Source organism: Patella vulgata, chromosome 3, assembly GCF_932274485.2.
Source record: "Patella vulgata chromosome 3, xgPatVulg1.2, whole genome shotgun sequence".
Classification (NCBI taxonomy): domain Eukaryota; kingdom Metazoa; phylum Mollusca; class Gastropoda; family Patellidae; genus Patella; species Patella vulgata.
In genome coordinates this window covers 3,224,075-3,245,454 of record NC_065881.2, presented here as the reverse complement: position 1 = coordinate 3,245,454, position 21,380 = coordinate 3,224,075, and the positions used below count along the sequence as shown (strand labels likewise).

Sequence of the window (21,380 nt, the reverse complement as noted above, 5' to 3'; positions counted from 1 at the left end):
TTAAACAGCCACAGATCACCAATGATTCACCCACTGACTTTAATTTTAATTCTCGTCTCTTAGACCGGTACAGTGTGAGTTAGTTCCTGGGGCCTGTTTCACGAAATTTTAACTAAGCTAAAATCCAAATTTTAGTAATTTGATTGGATAATATTAGATCGATTTGAGTACTTAGCCAATCAAAATTGAAGTATCTACTAATATTTGGACTTTATCTTTAGTTAAGATTTCGAGAAACAGGGCATTGGTGTAGGCTATGATCACCGTTTAGCACATGCGCAGTTGAAGGAGTCAGCTCACACCGTTATCGACACGGTGTGCATTGACTCCCCGTGATTGGATTTCCCCAAAGATTTTCTTACCTGTAATTAAATATAAAACCTTCATAATTAAGTTTCTCAAGTGATACATCAGGGGAGCAAAACATCAGTATTGCTTTCATTCGGGACAAAACTAGCTTAAGCAGGACCATAGCTTAACTAGCAACAAACAGTTGATCCTGTTCAAGGTCTTAGCGTTCAAGGGTGTGTTTTAAATTTTGAGTGAAAAATCTGAATTTTGATAAAACACTGTAGGTATATCTACATACCTGTGTAGGTATTGACGTGTATATCAATGTTTCGGTTAGCTTCCAGTTTATGGTTGGCTTTATCCAGCTTCTCTTCTAATTCTCGTATCTGCTTCTGAAGAACCCCACAGTGTTAACAGAAAACTGTTTTGGATGTATTTTCTTTTGAATCTGGGGAATAGTTAACAAATGTACTGTTTAAACCATGACATCATTATTAATGTGACGTCATGATGTATGTTTAGTTTAACAAATGTACTGTTTACACAATGCAAATACTTATTCTGCATTATTGATATCTCAAATCTGTCCAATATTTTAAAACAATGCAAGCATTTATTCTTCTTTATTGATATCTCAAAACTGTCCAATATTTAATCAAAAAACATACGGTTCGAATGTGTTAGACATTCCGATTAAAATAGAGATTAAATATAACAACTCATCCAGATCCTAGTGTTGTGAAGACAAGTAAAAGGAAATTTTGAACTATAAAAAACGAAACGAAATAGGATTTGTGTTTGAATCAGACTGAAAAGTACGTGTCTGGGTCCTTTTACATCAAAGTCGTCCATGGAATGTTTATAAGCCACGCCCTTAATGTGTCATATTATTTGGGTTTGGACTTGTATTTTTGCGACGACCCATCAAACATTGACGTATATATTTATTCATGAACTTTTCAATAATAAGAACCATTTTCCAAACTTATCAAGGAAATTAAATGGGTTTGTTCGCCACCGCGGTTAACCAAGTAAAATGTTCTGCTCTGACAGGGCTAATAAAACGAGTATACGTCATGCAATGTCCTATGAAGCAATTTTGCCCGGACAGCGGCGCTACGGTCTAGTTTTATATCGAATTCCAACTGTCATGGGATCTTTTACGTCCTGCAATGACAAGGGGAAAGGAAACCACATCGGAAAATCTCGATGAACGTTCTCGACCAACACCGGGAGCGAGTCGTGTTTGTCACACTATCCGTGCTACACCACTTATAAATCCTATATGGACATTTCTCACCCAACACCGAGATCGAACCCGGACCTGCTGGTTAATGAGTCAGCGACTTAAGAACTCGTGGACCCGGTTTATAAATGACCTGTACAAAATATAAATGAAATGAAATGGGGTTTAACGTCCTACTGTTCTGCTCCGAACTGGGCTAATGAAGACGGACATACGCCATACAGTGTGCTATGAGGGAAATTTTGCCCGGACAGCGGCACTACGCCATACTCGTATATGGGACCTTGGTTTTTCGTCCAATCCGAACGACTAGACTGCTGTCCTGCATCACAGACAAGGGAGAATCACGCCGGAAAATCTGGATGAACTTTCTCGGCCAATGCAGGGATCGAACACCCGACCTCCATGCTAGCGAGCCAGGGTCTTTTTTTTTTCTTGTAAATATGTTTATTCAATAAAAATATAATCATAATACACTGTACATACATTTTAATGATGGAAAAGCACAAAATATTCTTAATTAATTAAAAGCATTATTTTTTTATTTTATTTTTTAAAATCCAAATACAAAACCATTGACACATTAACACATTGATGAAATAATAAATCAATAATTCAATGGATCCATACATTAATTCATAAATATATTTATATTAGGTTAATTAAAATATGTATTAAAAGAAGGTGCCATTCAATTTGAAACTTCAATCGAGATATAATTACACAAAGTTACATAGTATGTACATAATGTTAAAGATGTTTTGGCTATTTTGATATTCAGTAATGGTAATTTAAGTCAATACGAATAGTATAATGTATAGTTTAAAATCAAATATTAATTACTTCATCGTTTTCTAATCATTTATATTAATTAGTGTATTTAAGGTGTCACGACAATTACAAATCTTAGCTTATATTTACGAGCTGATAAGATTTTACACAGTATCTAGCAGACGAGATTTCTGCCGCCTGCGCGGCGCGTCCCAATTACTGACCTACTATACACACTCAATCTGTGTCAGCTATACAAGACTCTACTTTCCAGTTCTTTTTTAACACTATACATCATATAAGTCCAGTTCTTCCAGTGCTCTTAAAATTTAACATTGAAAAGGGCTATTGTAAACCTGTTAAGGCAGCGTCTTACCCACTTAGCCACAGCGAGCCCCTGTAGAAAATATAATTTCGATGATTTCCATTTTTAAATACTAACTACAGGCAGGCTCCTCTCGTTTAGGTCCCTCTTCCGATTCGTCCGATTCAAGTGGAATCTCATCACGTGTAGTGCCCTGTTCAAATTCCGGAAAGGTGGACACTTCGTTATCAGCCAGGATTGCTCAAAAATCAGAGGAACATTGGATCATCAATTGTATTTTGTGTAGAAAGTTACTTCAATGATTTAAAATTAAAAACTACTTTATATTATTTTTTTATATGTGAAATTTAGATGATTAAGACCATACCTCCATTTAATTCAGGTGCCACTGCCGTTTCTTTCAGCTACCGGTTTAATTCTGTTTACGCTACCTAAACTAGATAATCCAGATTCATTACCAGTGTGCTATGAGCGACATTTAGACTGGACAGTGGCTCTACAGCCTACTCTCATGGGATCTTTAACGTACACGCCACATACATGGGACCTCGGTTTTTCGTCCCACCCGAGCCAGTATACGTTGTCCCTTGTCAGGTCTGCAGTCCTGTACCACTGACAAGGAGGAACTACATTGGGGTACTTTCTCTGTCAACACAGAGATAGAACACGGGACCACTAGGTCAGTGAGTCAACGTCTTACCCACTCAGCCACCGTGGCTCGCTGGTGGAAGACAAATATCTAATTGTAATATCAGTTATAAGTTGGTTCAATTTTGCCCAGTATTTATAAAGATATATACAATATAGAAATTCCATCGTTGTCGCGACAATTTAATGACAAACCCGTTTTAAATCCGACTGAATCCAGTCAGGGAGATTATCCAGCGTTTGTATTATGATTTTGTTTTCTTAATTATGTGTCAAATAACGAATCTGGGTATATATCAACATGGCTTAAACAGACATTATACAAGAGCTAAATCGGATTATTGCATGTCTTTCTTTAGGCCTGAAATGTTATATAAATTATTAATTAGACATTAATTAACTTGTCCAGACCATAATCAACTCTCGATATCATCGCTAGCCTGCGATATTTAGCGGATTGGGATACAATTTTTGAAAACTAATTAAATGCAAAAATGAATAACCGAGACTCTAATTTCAAATCAGTTCTGTTCGGGGAAGTCTCAATTGAATGGCAATCTCTAGTGTCTGGTTATTCCAGTCTACATAGTATTTATGGCGCATGCTCTCCAGATAAGTATATGGGTCGCCGTTTGATATGACTTGTGGAATATGTCTAGCCTCGTTCGTGGAGTCCTTTGTTAATCTGGGGAATAGTTAAAGATACATTAGAGGGAGAGAGAGAGAGAGAGAGAGAGATAGAGGGAGAGAGAGATAGAGGGAGAGAGAGATAGAGAGGGGGAGATAGAGAGAGAGAGGGAGAGAGATAGAAAGAGAGAGGGAGAGAGAGAGAGAGAGGGAGATATGGAGGGAGAGAGAGAGAGATGGAGAGAGATAGAGAGAGGGGGAAGATAGAGAGTGTGTTTAACGACCACTCGACACAAACCAAGTTATTCGGGACTAACATGGTTCAATCTTATTTCAATAATTCGCTTGCGCGTAGAGCTCTTTAGCAGTGGGAGGAAACCGGAGGAACCATAGAAAATCAACGAGGTTGGACAGGCGATCCTATTCCTTGTCACGAACAGCCGGGGAATCGAAACTACACTAGTTGACCTTATGATACAACGCACACGCGCTAACAATTCGGCCACCCAAGACCATCGATGTGTGCTATGTGGGGGGGGGGGGGGCAGCTTTGTCAGACAGGCGGCGATACCATCTGCTCTTAACCAATTCCAATAGTGGTGGATTCTTTTACATGCACAATGTCCTCGTTTTTTAGACTATACACTGTTCTGGAGCCACGTTGGCTCATTGAGTAGGACTTTGGAAGACGTTGGAAACGTACATTCTTATTTGCCAGTGGTGTATCCGACGGACCCTATTCATTGTCACGTCCGTTGTTAAAAGATACAGATTAGATTTTTTTTTATCTTTTTTTCAAAGTAAGGAGCCAGGGCAGCTAAGTGGGCGAGACGCTGGCTCGCTATCCTGTATGTCGCGTGTTCGATCCCTACACTGGCCGAGAAAGTATGTCGGTGATTTTCCTTCGTGCTTTCGCCTTGTCAGTGGTTGCAGGACCAGGGCCTGACAAGGAAAACTGTCTAATCATTCGGGTGTACACATTGTCGTGTACGTAAAAGATCCTTTTGCAGTTGGAATTCGATATAAGAGTAGGCCATAGTGTCGCAGCCCGGGCAAACATTCCCTTTTAGCACACTGTATGCCCGTCTTCATTATCCCGGTCGGACTGGAACAGTAGGACCTTAAACACCATTTCATTTCATTTTTTCAAAGTATGTAAATATAAATGTGCCAGAAAATTATTTAAATATTTGAAATAGAAATGAACGTGCGTTTCAGTGATACCTAACATGATATCTAGAATTCGTATTAAGATCATACGAGACGAAGGATCGAGACTTATCGAGTAGAGCCTAGCATTACGACGGCTGTATTAACATATTCTATATCTATCTTAACACATCACTGGTTTGAACGAATCAAATAAATAGTCAGACCTTTAATTTAAAGCTATATGTAAATTTCGAAACCCAAAATGACAGCATTATAAAACGGTCGATTTTAAGTTAATCAACATTTTTAGTCCGATTGTCAAATGAATATGAATTGCACGATATGTTAATCCCAAAATGACATATTGTTAACGCGCTTTAAAAATCTGGATGCAGTAGACTAGATGTAGAAAATTCTAGATACATTAAAATGTTGGCACTAGAAGGTATTTCGTGCTATGGCTTGTTTGTGGTTTAGAATATGATTTATTGTCTTGAATATAATCACAGTATTAAACAATAGATTATAATCTCCCCTACTGATTATTGTAATTCCAGAATGTTACGTTATTGATTTTAGGGTTTATTGTGCTACTTGGAGGGTATGTGCAACCGTTTGTCACCTTAAATAAATTAATATAATTATAGTTTTTAATTAGACACTGTTAACCACACAATGATTTGTTAATGACAATAAATCATATAGTTTATTCAGCTTGACGTAAGACTTAACAATAAATAGATACAGTTGGTTTAACTTGAATGAAGATTATTATCTATGTTGCATATATATCATCTGTCAGTTAAATCACTTTATATATCTTATGTATTGATGTTCATATCGTCTTACCTATTTGTCAAGTAGGAGCCGGATCTCTCAACACACTTCACTAAAGTAACAGTTTGTAGACTTTTCTAGATTGAACGTGTTTGCGGAGATGAAGTTTAGGTAGAAAAAAAAGATATACCCTTAATATCACGGTGCTTACTACCACACTACTTTTCAATTCATACATCGGCGTGCACGTAAAATACATTCGATGAACGCCGCTGTCCGGGCAAAATTGTTCTCATTAGTATACTAAATATATTACAAGCTAAAATAAATATTAATAAATCATGTATTATATATCTGACATACGCCATACAGTGTGCTATGAGGGAAATTTAGCACGGACAGTGACTCTACAGCCTACTCTTATTTCCAATTCCAAATGTCAAGGGTTCTTTTACGTGCACGCCACTGTGTTCGCGGAACCTCACCTCGGTTTTTCGTCCCATCCATAAGACTTTACGGTGTCCATTGCTAGGCCCTCCGTCTTACACCACTGACATGGGCGGACTTTCTCGATCAACGCATTGGTTAAACACGGGGCCTCCAGGTTAGCGAGTTAATGTCTTACTCACTGATCCAATGTGGCTCCCATGTGGAATGAATCAGAATTGTAACAAATGTTAATCTAAGCTATAATGTACTAGTGATGTAATTATTTATAATGGGTATAATGAACTTCTATTCAAGTGAAATGAATCAACATTAAAACACCTGCTATCATAAGACGAGTAATATAGTATTTTATGACTAAACGAGGTATCATAACATATAATTTGATTGATTAGTAGTAGAGGTCTAATGATATTGTAATGATATCAGTCAGGTATATAATACATGATTTATTAATATTTATTTTAGCTTGTAATATATTTATTCACAGAATATAATTATACATTATAATATTTATAGTATTTTATAATTTCCACACCTTTAATTTATTTTTTACTTATTCACTGTTACTATATAAGACACACAGGCAAAGTAAAATACAGTAATATACAATAATAAAAACAGGTATTTTTGATTATTTATAATATGTATAGGATAAGAGTTGAGTATGTATAAAAGATTAAAAAGTAAAATATAATATATACAAATAAAATCATTGCCTGTATCTTGCACACCTATATACAATAGAGCATACAGATTTTAAGTACATTTAGTGTCAATAAGAAAATCTGGTTTTAAATACTAATTATAAATTTCAATGTTTCAATTATTGCAATATTTGATGACTTTACGTCTAAATGAAGATTATATAGAGAAAAAGAATTACATTAAATAAATAATTTGCAGATATTTTCTAATTAAACAGGTTGGCAGTGGGATTTTGGAGTGTAGAGGTTTTTGGCTGTTGAGTACATAGTGTCTATCTGAAAATATGCTTCAAATTTTAAAATATGGCTCTTAATGTTTCAAAAGTTACTATATTTGGTGACTTCAATAGCAAATAAAGATAATGTAAGCAAGAAAATTGTTTATAATTCAGAGGTGGCTGAGAATATCTTGTGAAAAGGTTTACAATAACCAATTTCCATGGTAATTTTTTGAGATGACTGGATGAGCAAGACTAATATGATTTGTATAGTTTAGAAAGAGCTGGATAGTAGGGGCTTGTATCACTGACAAACATTGGGTGTTTATGTTAGGGGTTAAAAGATGGGTCTGCTATTCTAGAGAGATATTTTCATAAAGGATTTAAGTTGTCAGTTATATCAACTTTAAGGGTATTTAATTTAGTAACTTTAGATGTTATATTTAGGATTGAGTTTTTTTTATTGTGATTTCTAAGTATGACAATTACCCTTTAGGCTTATTTCATATCTAAAGTTATTTCTTAAACAAAGTAGATTTGTTCTATATTAGATTGAAATAGATGAAAGACTTCGAAGCTCTTCGGAGGGGATCACGGTGGCTAGGTGGGTAAGACGCTGGCTCGCTATCCTGGAAGTCGGTTTTCGATCCCTGCATTGGCCGAGAATATTCATCCAGATTTTCCGGCGTGGTTTCCCCTTGTCAGTAATGCAGGACAGAGGGCCTGACAAGCACAGCTGTCTAGTCATTCGGATGGGACGAAAAAACGAGGTCCCGTGTACACATTGGCGTGCACGTAAAAGATCCCTTGACAGTTGGAATTCTATATGAAAGTAGGTCGTAGTGCCGCTATCCGGGATAAATTTCCCCCATAGCACACTGTATGGCGTATGCCCGTCTTCATTAGTCGAGTTCGGAGCATTTCATTTCATTTCGAAGCTCTTCGGGGAAGGTGTTAGAAGGAATATTTAGGGATGTTCTGGAATATTCAAGCATTCTCATCAATAAATTTTTCTAACTTAAAGAAATCTAATAGGGATGTTTGAAGGTTTTGATCTTATTATATTATATTTAACAATATAATATTTAATTACAAGTTCTTCGGAAGAGGTGTTCGAGGGAATAATCATTGAATAGTTATCAAAGTGAGAGAGAAAGAGAGAGATGGGATTTAACGTCCACTCGACACAAACTAGGTCATTTCGGGACTAACATATGGTTGAATTTTATTTCTATAATTTCCATAACGGGGTCTTTAGCTGTGAGAGGAAACTGGAGGACCCGGAGAAAACCCACGAGGTTGGACAGGCGACCCTACCCCTTGTCACGTACAACCGGGGAATCGAAACCCCACCAGTTGACTCAATGACAGACCGTGTGATACAGCGCGCGCGTGCTAACAAGTGAGAAATAATATGAGATTCTAAATAAATTAGAAACCAAAAAGATTTCTCAGGTATGGAGATTTTGACTTTAATAGGTTCAACGATAGAAGAATTAGATGCTCTTCGGCAAAAGTGTAAAATATGAAGAGATTCAGAGTGAAATGAATTGTTTTGAAAAAATTATTAAGATTACGCAAAAGCTTTTGAATGTTTTGTCTATATTACATTCAGAGTTGAGAAATGGATTCCAAGCTCTTCAGACAGTATATCAACATACTTTTAAAAAGTAATTTTAAACTAAGTTCGGGAATACCCGACCTCGAAGTTCGAAAGATCTAAAAGTTTCGAGGTAATAAAGTGTCCCGAATAATATTTGTAATAAAAGTAAACTGAACTTCCACTTGATTGATTAAATTCAGACTGATTTAAGAATAATATACACATAAATTATTATATTCTAAAAATTAACAAAGATTTAACTCCCTTGCAATATTGACTAATGATTAGATTCCACTTAATTGATTAGATTCAGACTGCATTCAACAGAGAGAGAGAGAGAGAGAGAGAGAGAGAGAGAGGAATAGGGTATGGGAATTATTTATTTTTAGATATATTTTTAGGATTGAGCTTGTTCAATGTGTATTCTAAATATGACAAATATATTTAAGTATGGCAACTTTCATACCTAAATACGACAAATGTATTTTAGTGTGATAAAATCAACTTTCATACCCAAAGGTTATTTCTTAAACAAAGAGACATATCATTCATCAAATCACTTTTCTCACTTTTATTTTAATGGTACAAGTCAAATAGAATTCTGTGCTGGTTAGGAGAAGTCGAGTTCAATTTCTCCATTATAATTATATTTAACAAATAGGGATGAATATTTCTCTAAATGTTGTTTGGTTATTTTTATAATACTTGCTAATGTAATATAGGTTTTATTGAAGCATTCTATGAAAATATTTAATAATATCAATATTATAATGTACCGTATCTATCATTGTCTTGCACTGATTAAATAAACAGGTGGATTGTTACACATATAATAATAAAATAAAATAAAGGAATTTAATACAATATCATTTAAAGGTACAGGTAAAATATATGTTATGACATCTTGAATAAACGAAATCAAAATAAATAAATCAGTCGTGATATAATCATATTTATTTATAACTAAACGACGCAACATACCATATAATTGATATAGGATTGAAAAATAATGGAATTCATGGCTATCGAACTTCAAAGTGGGTGATGTCGGATGTGACCCTGGGTAGTTTAAATAATCGTCCCCCGTGGGCTCACAAACCAGTAAGTCCCTCATCCTCATCCGTATTATCCCGGGTTGGTGACAAACAGTAGAACGTTAAACCCCATTTTATTGCAATTGATATGTTTAAAACAGTAGACCCTTAAACCCCATTTTATTTCAATTTATATGTTTAAAATGAATGATATGTATTATTGCAACTGTTTGTGGGTTTCTTTTAGAACGTATCTTACGATATGATAAATGAAATGGAGTTTAACGCCCTACTTCTTTGACTGGGCAAATAAAAACGGACATACGCCAAGCAGAGTGCTATGAGGGAAATGTAACCTGGACAGCAGCACTACTGCCTATTCTAATATCGAATTCAAACTGCCAAGGGATCGTTAAAGAGCATGCCAATTTGTACATGTGACTCGTTTTTTCGTCCCATCCAAACGACTATTCGTTGATGTCCGTGATTTGTTAAGAGCTCTATCTAATATTTATCAATGGAAAGCCTCGTGTTTACCGAGAATCTGATAAAAAACAAACACGATATTACTATGGACAAGGAACTGACTATACTAATTTTATCATAACTTAACCACCGATACAGGGTTCGATATCACATTTGTACGTGATAAAGTTTTGATAATGTCATCTGTTCAATCTGTTGGGTTTCATCCGAAATGAAATCTGGTTGAAAGGGACCATTCCGATTTGAAAAAAAAGTCTCAGAAATAAATGTCCGTGTTTTTATGCAATGTATTTACCTTGTCTAAAGATATTGAATCGTTTGGACGTGAACGTTAAAACCGCTTATCCGGACGCGTCCTACTGTTCTGCTACAACTGGGCATACGCCATTTGGTGCTACGGCCTACTCTAATATCGAATTCCAACTGCCAAGGTTCTTTTACGTGCACGCCAATATGTTCATGTGAGCCAGCATCTTACTCACTTAGCCACTGTGGCTCCCAGGTTTTCATACGAAACTTCCGTTTCTAGTTTAAAAAACACAAAAACAAAAACAAACTGGCAACTAAATTTTTGAATTAAATCAGACACATTACATGTTTGCTCTGTCTGCCTTGCTGTTGGGATTGCCGGATTTAGATGAAGCCCCCTCCCCACCCACCCTCACGACAACAGGAAGATCAAAGTATCTGTTAAACACTATTGACGATGGTGACGAATGTTTAAGACTACAGTCAAAATATTATACACCATGGCCCGATGACCCCACCCCTATCTTGGTCCGATGAGCCCCCCCCCCCTCCCCTCACCACTATCTTGGCCCGATGACCCCCATATCTTGAGGCCCTCCTATGTTTCAGCATGCCAAGCCTATAGGTAAATCTAGCACTCTCTGTTAGTTAACGAGAGAGAGAGAGAGAGAGAGGGGGGGCGGTGGGGGAGAGAGAGAGGGAGAAATGAGGTTTGACGTCCAATCGACACAAATTAGGTCATTTCGGGACAGTGGTTCAATATTATTTCAATAATTCTCTGGTGTGTACGGGTCTTTTGCATTGGGAGGAAACCGGAGGCCCAGAGAAAATCCACAAGGTAAGACAGGCGACCCTACTCCTACAACCGGGATATCGAAACCACGCCAGTTTATTCAATTACAGTGCGCACTAACCATTTGGGAGAATGTCCAACAAATGTCGAATTACCGGTCTTAATACGAGGTTCCAGTTATTGTGTCATACATCACTGGAAAGTGTGTTTCTATGGCTCTTTGAATCTTTGAAATGAGGTCTAACGTCCACTCGACTCAAACTAGGTCATTTCGGGACTAACATAAATGGTTTGATTTTATTTCAATAATTCGCTTGAGCGAAGGGGTCTTTAGCAATAGTAGGAAAATGGAGGATCCGGTGAAAACCCACGATCTTGGCTAGACGACTCTACTTGATCAATGGCAGGCCATCTATTAAACGCGCACGCGTTAAGCATTCGGTCAACCAACCTCCGAATATCTTTATAGTGTTCGTACTGGCTTATAAATAGGAGAGGGAACCATGGTGGTCAAGTGGGTAAGACACTGGCTCGCTAGCCTAGAGGTCGCCTGGTTTCCCCTTGAAAGTGATACAGGACCGAGGGCCTTAAAACAACCCGCGTATACATTGGCCTACACGTAAAAGATCCCTTGGCAGTTGGATTTCTTCTACGTCAATCAGGTTTAATACGTTAAACGTCATTTTATTTCAATTTATATGTTTAAAATGAATGATATGTATTATTACAACTGTTTGTGGGTTTCTTTTAGAACGTATTTTACGATATGATAAATGACATGGAGTTTAACGCCCTACTGCTTCGACTGTGAAAATAAAAACGATCATACGTCATGCACTGTGCTATAAGGGAAATTTAGCCCGAAGAGCGGCGCTACTGCCTATTCTAATATCGAATTCTTACTATCTAGCGATCTTTAAAGATCATGCCAATTTGTACATAAGATTCGTTTTTTCGTCCCATCCGAACGATTATACCAAAAACAAACTGGCAACTAAATTTTTTAATTAAATCAGACACATTACATGTTAGCTCTGTCTGTCTTTCTGTTGGCATTGCCAGATTTAGTTGAAGCCCCTCCCCATCCTCACGACAACAGGAAGATCAAAGTGACTATTAAACACTATTGAAGATATTGACGAATGTTTAGTTGATGCCCCCCCCCCCTCCTCCCATACCTCATCTTGGCCCGATGACCCCCCCCCCCAATCATGGCCCGATGAGCCCCCACACCACCCTCCACTCACCCATATCTTGGCCCGATGACCCTCATATCTTGAGACCCTCCTAGGTTTCATCCTGTCAAGCCCACAGGTCAATCTAGCACTGTCTGTTTGTTAGCGAGAGAGAGAGAGAGGGTGAGAGAGGGGGAGACAGAGACAGAGTGTATATTCCCATGCTCCTGTACACTATGTGCCGATACAGTGTCCAGAGATGTACGACAATTTAATCTATATGACATTTTCAGCTCTTAAGAAACATTCCTATCGGAGATAAAGCTCAAGTACCACTCTTAACATTTACACATTTTAAATCAGTGTAATAAACAGTGTTTAGCGCAATAGTAGAGTTGTCACTCTGCTTTATGCGCCACATTTTACATGGCATGAGCCTTGTTTCCCGGGGTGTGAAATTTCAGGCATCGGGTCAATGCCGACGTCTGATTGATTGGTTGATTGGAATTCGGGTGGACATGATAAAGACGGGCATGCGCCATACAGTGTACTATGAGGGACATTTTGCAGTCTTCACGTTGTCGGGCACGTAAAAGAATCCATGGCAACTGGAATTCGAAATAAAAGAAGGCCCCTCATTGCAGTCGGTGGTGATTAGTAAGACGTTAAATGTTGTCGGACACGTAAAAGAACCCATGACAGCCACGGTTGCTCAGTGGGTAGGACGTCGGCTCGCTAACCTGGAGGTCTCATATCGTTGGCCAAGAAAGTTCATCGTTTTTTTTCCGGCATATTTCCTCCTTGTCAGTGGTACGGCCACGGGGCAACATGTGTAGGCGTTCGGATAGGACGACTATACGGGGACCCGTAGACACATTGGCGGGGACCTTAAAAAAACCTTAACAATTGGAATTCGAAATAAGAGTCAGCTCCGCTATCCGGGCAAAATTTCACTTATAACACACTGTTTGTCGTATATTCCCGTCTTCATTAGCCCAGTCGGTGCAGAACAGTAGGACGTTAAACCTTATTTCATATCATTTCACTTGTCTACCTTCAACTTCACCAACTCGAGTGGATGTGTTATCATAAACTAGTTTAGAATTATAAGCGGGTGTATTTGAGGGGGGGGGGGCTCTATACTAATTTTGGCTTTTTAACATGTTTTTTTATGTGTCAGAGTCTTATATAGCAGCTGTATAGTTTCTTACAGTTCATATCAGATATATATTGCTAGCTGTGTTATATAACGTGACATGACGACATCAGTACAACTTGTATGGTGGGTTATACAAGGATAGCTAGTAAGACAGAGCAATAATCTGTTAGTGATATCTACTAATTGGATAGACTAACATGCTATTACCCATGCTTAAGGTAAACAGCTACCATATTTTGGCTTGTTTTACTAATTGGATAGACTAAACCAGTATTAACCATGCTTATGGTTAATAGGTACCATATTTAGGCGACATTTCGAAGAATATTTTATATAAGAAGAACAATTCCTGATAATTACTTAACCCTTGGTACAATCTTGTAATCTCACCAATATATAGAGACTTTGCTTCACTTTTTTACATAACGATTCACAATGCAATGCACAGGGGAGAATTTAGTCCGTACAATGGCGTTTCTACCCAATTAAGTCAGCTATTAATTTAAAGTAGGTATTAATACAAATTTGTGATCAGATTTGTAACCCTCTATCCTATCTTCTAGTGAGAGGTGGTTGGGTTGCCTAATGGTTAATGCGTGCGCGTGGCATCATAAGGTCTCTCATTGAGTGAAGTGGCGTGGTTTCGATTCCCCGCTTGTTCATGACAATGAGTAGGATCGCCTGTCCAACCTCTTGGGTTTTCCCTGGGTCCACCGGTTTCCTCCCACTGGTGTACCTTTAACAGTAAACTGCTACCTCTATATTAACGGCGCACAGGTTTTTTTCTTATTGCATTAATGTAAGTTAACAGACTTCAAGATCAAGAACTGTTTTAAAAATGGTAACTACACGTTTTTCCTAACAAAGTGGAAAACAGGCTGGAAATTGTTCAACTTTCTCAGTCAAAGCCGGTGTCGAACAAGAATGGGTTGGAATGCCTGTGTTCAGTAACTTGTTTTGTTTCCCTTGACCTGTTGGTTACTACCAGTGCTTCATAATAAAACAACAATACAAAGAGTTTACAATTATTATTCTAATATGGAAAGATATTATACACGTATTTTAGCTCCATCTGGAATCATTTTTTATTATAATATGGAATGATATTATACATGTATTAAAGTTCCATCTGAAAAAAACTATCAACTACTTCTTCCAGCGATTGACCATAATTTATTCCATTTCGGATAGAAATAATGTTATCTCCCTTACACCGTAAACAAAACATTATTTAACAATAATTCAGCCATAACAGTAGTCTAATTATTAACGTCTTTTAATGTCAGTTATGTCATTAATTGTTGTTTGAATTGTAAAGTTTCTATGATCATCAATAAATCCACTGCCAGGATTACTGAGTCTTCTCTCCAAGTCAGTAAGATCAGTATAACAGTATATCCCACCAGGTCTAACAGTCTCATTACATTGTTTAACTACAGATTGTCTATCATCTGTTTTATTTATAAGTTTACATGTGACGTCAACTTTACATGACGTAATACTTTTATCTTCTACGTCATCCAGGTATAATCCAAAAGAGAATAAAGATGATCCTTTACACACACCAATACTCCATGTAAAACCTGAAACTACATGTCGTTTACCATTATACCCCACAGTATCCACATTAAAAACATCTTCAAACATATTCTGATGACAACTTACAACTTTACCAATCATATTCTGATGACAACTTACAATTTTACCAAGTTGATTAGTTAACAAAGTTTTATCTATCTCTGCTACTTGAAATGTTGAATATCTTACATCAGGTATTTCCAATTTTCTACAACAACTTTCATCTTTTTCCTGTCTAACTTTAGGTATTCTTTGTAAAACTTGAACAACGGATGAATCTTCTAAAACATTCACTGAATATTTAACACTAGCTTTTAAATCTTCCGTTAGTCTTTTAATGTCCTCCATTAATTTCCTGAATTTGTATTCTTCCTCTTCACTAGTTTCTTGCATTTCCTTTTTAATATTTTCTCCGATTTTATGAAATTTTGAGCAGATTTTCTCAACTTGTGCATCTACTTTGTCACATTCAGTTTTTGTGCAGTTTTTGACTTCAGTTAATTTGCTATTTAAATTATCATAATGTTTCTGAAAATTAGTGATTTGTTTTTTTAATTCATCATTCAGTGATTGTAAGTCGTGTCTGATACTTTGTCTGACTTCATCCTCCTGTAAATCTAAATAATTGTGTCCATTATGATCGACCAAGAAACATTTCCAACAAACGGCTACAGTACAATCTTTACAGTATACTTTTACGGGCTCCTTTTCATGGCGCAGACAGAAATCTTTAGGATTTGTGATAGACGAAGCCGAAGCTTTTTCCTTTATTGTTTCGTGTGAAGTAGGCGCTTGATAGATCTGTGTTTCATCATATCGAGACACAACGTGGTCTTTACAAATTTTCATCTTATCATGCATGATTTTACATGATTTACATAAATATTGATCACAGTCTCGACAGAAATATTGACATGTATCTTCCGTACATACATCACATTGAGGAATATTAATTGGTTTAGGTTTAAATCGATCCAGACCTCCGTCACTAAGATTTATAAAGCTACGGCATAATGGACATTGGAACTGATCTTTAGTGGAGGTTTTGTTCACATAATCTTCTAAACAGATAAAACAAAAGGGGTGTTTACAATCGAGTACCACGCGTTGTTGAAAATCGTTCAAACAAATATTACACACTTCCTTCTCCGCCATTTTGAATAGCTGTATGTTGCACTGGTTGTATAAAATACGAGTTGAAACTGGACAAAACAACAACAAACAATTAGGCTAATATAATATACGATATCCTAGAAATCAAAAGTATTAAATTTAGCCAAATCGTCTAAATCCCATAGCAAACCACGCCTGCCATCTTCTCGCACAGTTTATCTTCCTTGGACTGTACACTGAACCTGCATAAACTTGCTATAGTTTCTTATAAATGCTCACCAAAACGTCTAAGTCACATATCTGTAGACAATACGAGTTCAAACTGGATGAAAATACAAAATCAAACAATTAGCCCAATATGGTACTTGATATCGAGACAGATGAACTAAAAATCAAAAGTATTTAATTCAACCAAAACGTCTAAATCCCATAGAAATCCACGTCTTTCATCGTCTTGCAAAGTTTGTCTTTCTTATACTGTAGACTGAACATGGGTAAACTTGCTACAGTTTCTCGGAAATTCTATTTTTATTTTCGTTTTGATATAATGACCTTCGACATTAGCCTTTGTCACCCAGACTATCACTGTGTGTATCAACTACCACGGATATTGTTAGTGTGGGTAACAGAGTCTACCACTAGCACGCCATGTCATGTTGACACTATATTTAGCGGTGTACGTCTATAATACCATCGTCTTACACAATTTATCTTCCTCGGACTGTAGACTGTACAAGTGAAAATTTGCTACAGTTTCTCGGAAATTCTATCGAAAACGTCTAAATCACATAAAAATCCACGTCTTTCATCGTCTTGCACAGTTTGTCTTCCTTATGCCGTAGACTGAACATGCGTAAACTTGCTGCAGTTTCTCGGAAATTCTATTTTTATTTTCGTTTTGATATAATGACCTTCGGCATTTGCCTTTGTCACCCAGACGATAACGGTGTACGTCAACCACCACTGATATAATATTATGAATGTATGTTATGTATGCATGTCAAGTACAACTGATATTGTTAGCGTGGGTAACAGAGTCTACCACTATCACGCTATATCATATTGACACTATATCTAGCGGTGTACGTCTATAATTATAATATTATGAATGTATGTAGTATGAAAGTAGGTCAACTTATAGTGAGATATAATATAATGTATAATGTTTATACGTTTACACAGCTATAATTCCACGTGTTCCTCTGTATGTCTCCAACTTGGTATATTCAACAATGTAGTAATATATCAACTTGGTATCTTTAACAATGTAGTAATATATCAACTAGTTAATAAACCTCTAGATATAATATACACGGCTGGGTCCACATGGCGCTATATCCTTACTTAGAAAGTTCATCGGGACTCTCCGATTTTAGTCCCATGCTCCATCCGAACGACTAGACGGTGTTCCTGCAGGACTGACAGAGGGACACCAAGCCGGAAAATCCCGAATAGCTTTCTCAACCGACACTGGCATCAAACCCATAACCCCCTGGTTAACGAACGAGTGTCTTACTCACTGAGCCACCGCGACTCGCTTGATAATATAATACTTGACGTAATATCAAGGTTAATTTACGTCCGCTTCCATTGAGATGATACCGTAGACAATAAATCAATGTCTAAGTATTCTGATATTAACATATTGATGGTCGTGGTAGTCAACGAGTCAGGGGATTGAGTTCGAATCTCGAGGCTGGCTCGCTACCCTGGAGGTTGGGTGTTCGATCTCTGTATTGGTCGAGAAAGTTAAATTCATCCAGATTTTCCGTCGTGATTCCCCCTTGTCAGTGATTGAGGACGGAGGGCCTGACAAGGACCGCTGTCTAGTCGTTCGGAGGGTCCGAAAATCCGAGGTTCCGTGTACACATTGGCGTGTACGTAAAAGATCCCTTGACAGTTGGAATTCGATATAAGAGTAGGCCGTAGTGTCGCTGCCCGGACAGTGTATACTAGGCGGACATTTTTTTTATATTCTTACGGTGGAAACGGACGTTTAGTTGAGAGATTACTTCCTAATGTCAAAATAAATTATTATTTCCATAATTATGTGCTGTGGTTTATTGTTTAAAATAAACTTATTTTATTACAACTGTTGATGCGGGGGGGGGGGGGGATTTGAGAACAAACAAATAATCAGTATTTTACAATGGAGAGGGAGAAGATAGGGTTAAACGTTCACTCGAAACAAACTAGGTAATTTCGGGACTAACATATACAGTGTATTTCAATTTTTTCAATAATACGCTTGCACGTAGGGCTGGGACCGGGGGACAAGGAGATAACCCAAGAGGCTGGACAGGCGACCCTACACCTTGTCACATACAACCGGGGAATCGAAACCACGCCAGTTGACTCAATGACAGATCTTATGAAACACCCAGGGCTGGATTGGGCCATCGGCCGGTCAGACAAAAAATGAAAAAAATAATTTGGTGCAATTCGTCTAATAAAACCTTTTTCTTCTGAACATTATATGGGGGGGGGGGGTGTATTGAACCGGTCATGCAGCGATGATGATCATGTTGTATGTGGCCGGTAGCTTTAACGGGCCACCACGCCATCACTGGAGTTTGGAATGGGCTGGTATAATAGACTTTCTGGGCCGGGTGTGCTGGGTGTGGGCCGGAATTCGGAATCCGAAAATTTCACCGGATTCACCAGACACTTTCACCGGCAAATTTACTAATTATTAAGTCCCCTGTACCCTGTTTCTGGGGATACGTCAGAAACGTCTGCCGATCGTTTGTAACTCAAAAAAAATTTTCAATTTTAAGGCCTCAGCAAAATTTGATGATAGCCAGTCTGCTTGCTGAATATGAGTGCTAGACGATTTCCTGAGACTGGTGTTAAACATTCCTTAACATTTTTTTTAACTCGTTATTTACAGAGATGAAATTACAGAATTGGGATGTCGGGAATGGTCTCAAATTGCGGGAAATGGCCTCCTATTTTTCAAAATTTTCCCTGGGGAGAGCACCCGGACTCCCCCATCCGGGCTCCGCGATCAGTAAAAGGGGCCGCTCCGACACGGGACCTCGGGCCGTTTCCCGGCCCCAATCCGCCCCTGGATACAACACGCACGCGCTAACCATTCGGCCATCCAACACCCTATTTTACAGTGGGTAGCGACTAATAAAACATAATTAAGGTGAAAGAGAGAAATGGGGTTTAACGTCCACTCGACACAAAGTAGGTCATTTCGTGACTAACACATGGTTCAATTTTATTTTAATCATTCGCTTGTGCGTAGGGGTCTTTAGCAGTGGGAGAAAACCGGGGGACCCGGAGTAAAGCCACGAGGTTGGACAGGCGACCCTACTCCTTGTCACGTACAACCGGGGAATCGAAACCCCGCCAGTTCACTCAATGACAGGCCGTATGGTACAGCGCGCGTGCTAACCATTCCGCCATCCAACCCCCCATAATTAAGGTAGAGAAAATTAAAAGAAGGTTTTGATGTAACATCATTTACAGTTAAATATTACTTTAAATTGCGTTTTAGAGTTCGAATCACGCCATGGGCCCGAGAAGAACTCGTTCTCGCTTTTCAGGGTGGCCCCGGCGGAATTGACAAAGGAAATGTGCCTAATCCATCGGATAGGGTAAAAAGCGGCATTCCAGGCAAAGTTCACCATCGTATTGCACGCCTGGCGATTGAAAAGAAAAATACATTAATTAGTCTTAAATTGAGGAGACGTTAAACCCCATTCTAGTATTATATATATTGGGTGTGACTGTGATAAATACGGGGTTAAATGTACTGTCATGAACTGGCGTGGTTCCCCCGTTTTCCATTGTGCAGGACTTTGGGCCTGGCAATAGATAACACCTAGTTGTTCCGACAGTTCTTGTCTACTCAGGCGTGCAGGTATTGGAATTCCGTGTAAGAGTTAGCTGTCGCGCCGCTCTCCAAGACAAGATTATTTATATATAATTATATATCAATAGGTGATGTATTTTTATTATATATTCTCACCTGGTACAATAATTGATTGTTTTATAAACTTGGACGACATTAGTCACCCTATCTATTTTACTATAAAACTGCAACAATGCAGGATAAATGGATATGGATCATCCTGTCAAGGTTTGTAAATTTGTGTAACGAAACAGCTGACCGACAGCCGACAACTCTATACGCCTATATTACGCGTGGGTGTATATAGAAAAATTGCAAATAGAAAAAAAAGTGAGGAGTCCTTCCGTATTCGTGACTGAGACATTCTCCTATTGAACACCAAAACCAAATTTAAATAAAAGAAAGATGGTCAAATTCACGCTGATATGGATTTTAGCAAATTTCATGAAATTCGGGCAATAACTCAGCCCTGTATATAGCTTTGATACGTTTTATGTGAAATCAAGGGCTATAACTCTAAGCATGTTCATAATTATGATGTCAGTAATTAGTAATTCTTTCCCCAGGTGATTTTAATGTTAAATCTATGACATGCCTTGGCCTATAACATTTTTTCTAATATGCCCCGACCGGGCGTATTGAATTACCCAATAACACCCAATTAATAATACCCAATAATTCCAACTGCCAAGGCATACGTGCATGCCAATGTATACACGAGACCTCGGTTTTTCGTCCCATCCGAACGACTAGATAGCTGTCCTTGGCAGGCCCTCCGTCCTGCACCACTGACAAAGGTAAACCACATCGGAAAATCCAGATGAACCGCGACCTCCATGCTTACAAGCCAACGTCTTACTCACTTAGTACGCTAGCACCCTTTGGCTCCCTTTTTAGAACGGAATTAGGTTAATGTCTCGATCTGCCACTTTAAGCGATTGGAATCACTTGTAAACTACAGCAAACTACTGTTCTGCTCCCACTGTGCTAACGAAAACGGGCATACGCCATACAGTGTGCTATGAGGGACACTTAGAGCGGACAGCGGCGCTGCGGCCTACTCTCAAGGAATCTTCAACGTGCACGCCACATACACGAGACTTCGGTTTTTTGTCCCAT

At 38.1% G+C, this 21,380-nt stretch overlaps 1 protein-coding gene across 1 annotated transcript in view; it reads left to right on the top strand.

Moving 5' to 3' along the window:
* LOC126814718 (uncharacterized) overlaps positions 1-21,380 on the top strand; it is a 66,831-nt gene that overhangs the window by 31,570 nt on the left and 13,881 nt on the right. The gene's annotated exons all lie outside the window — the stretch shown is intronic.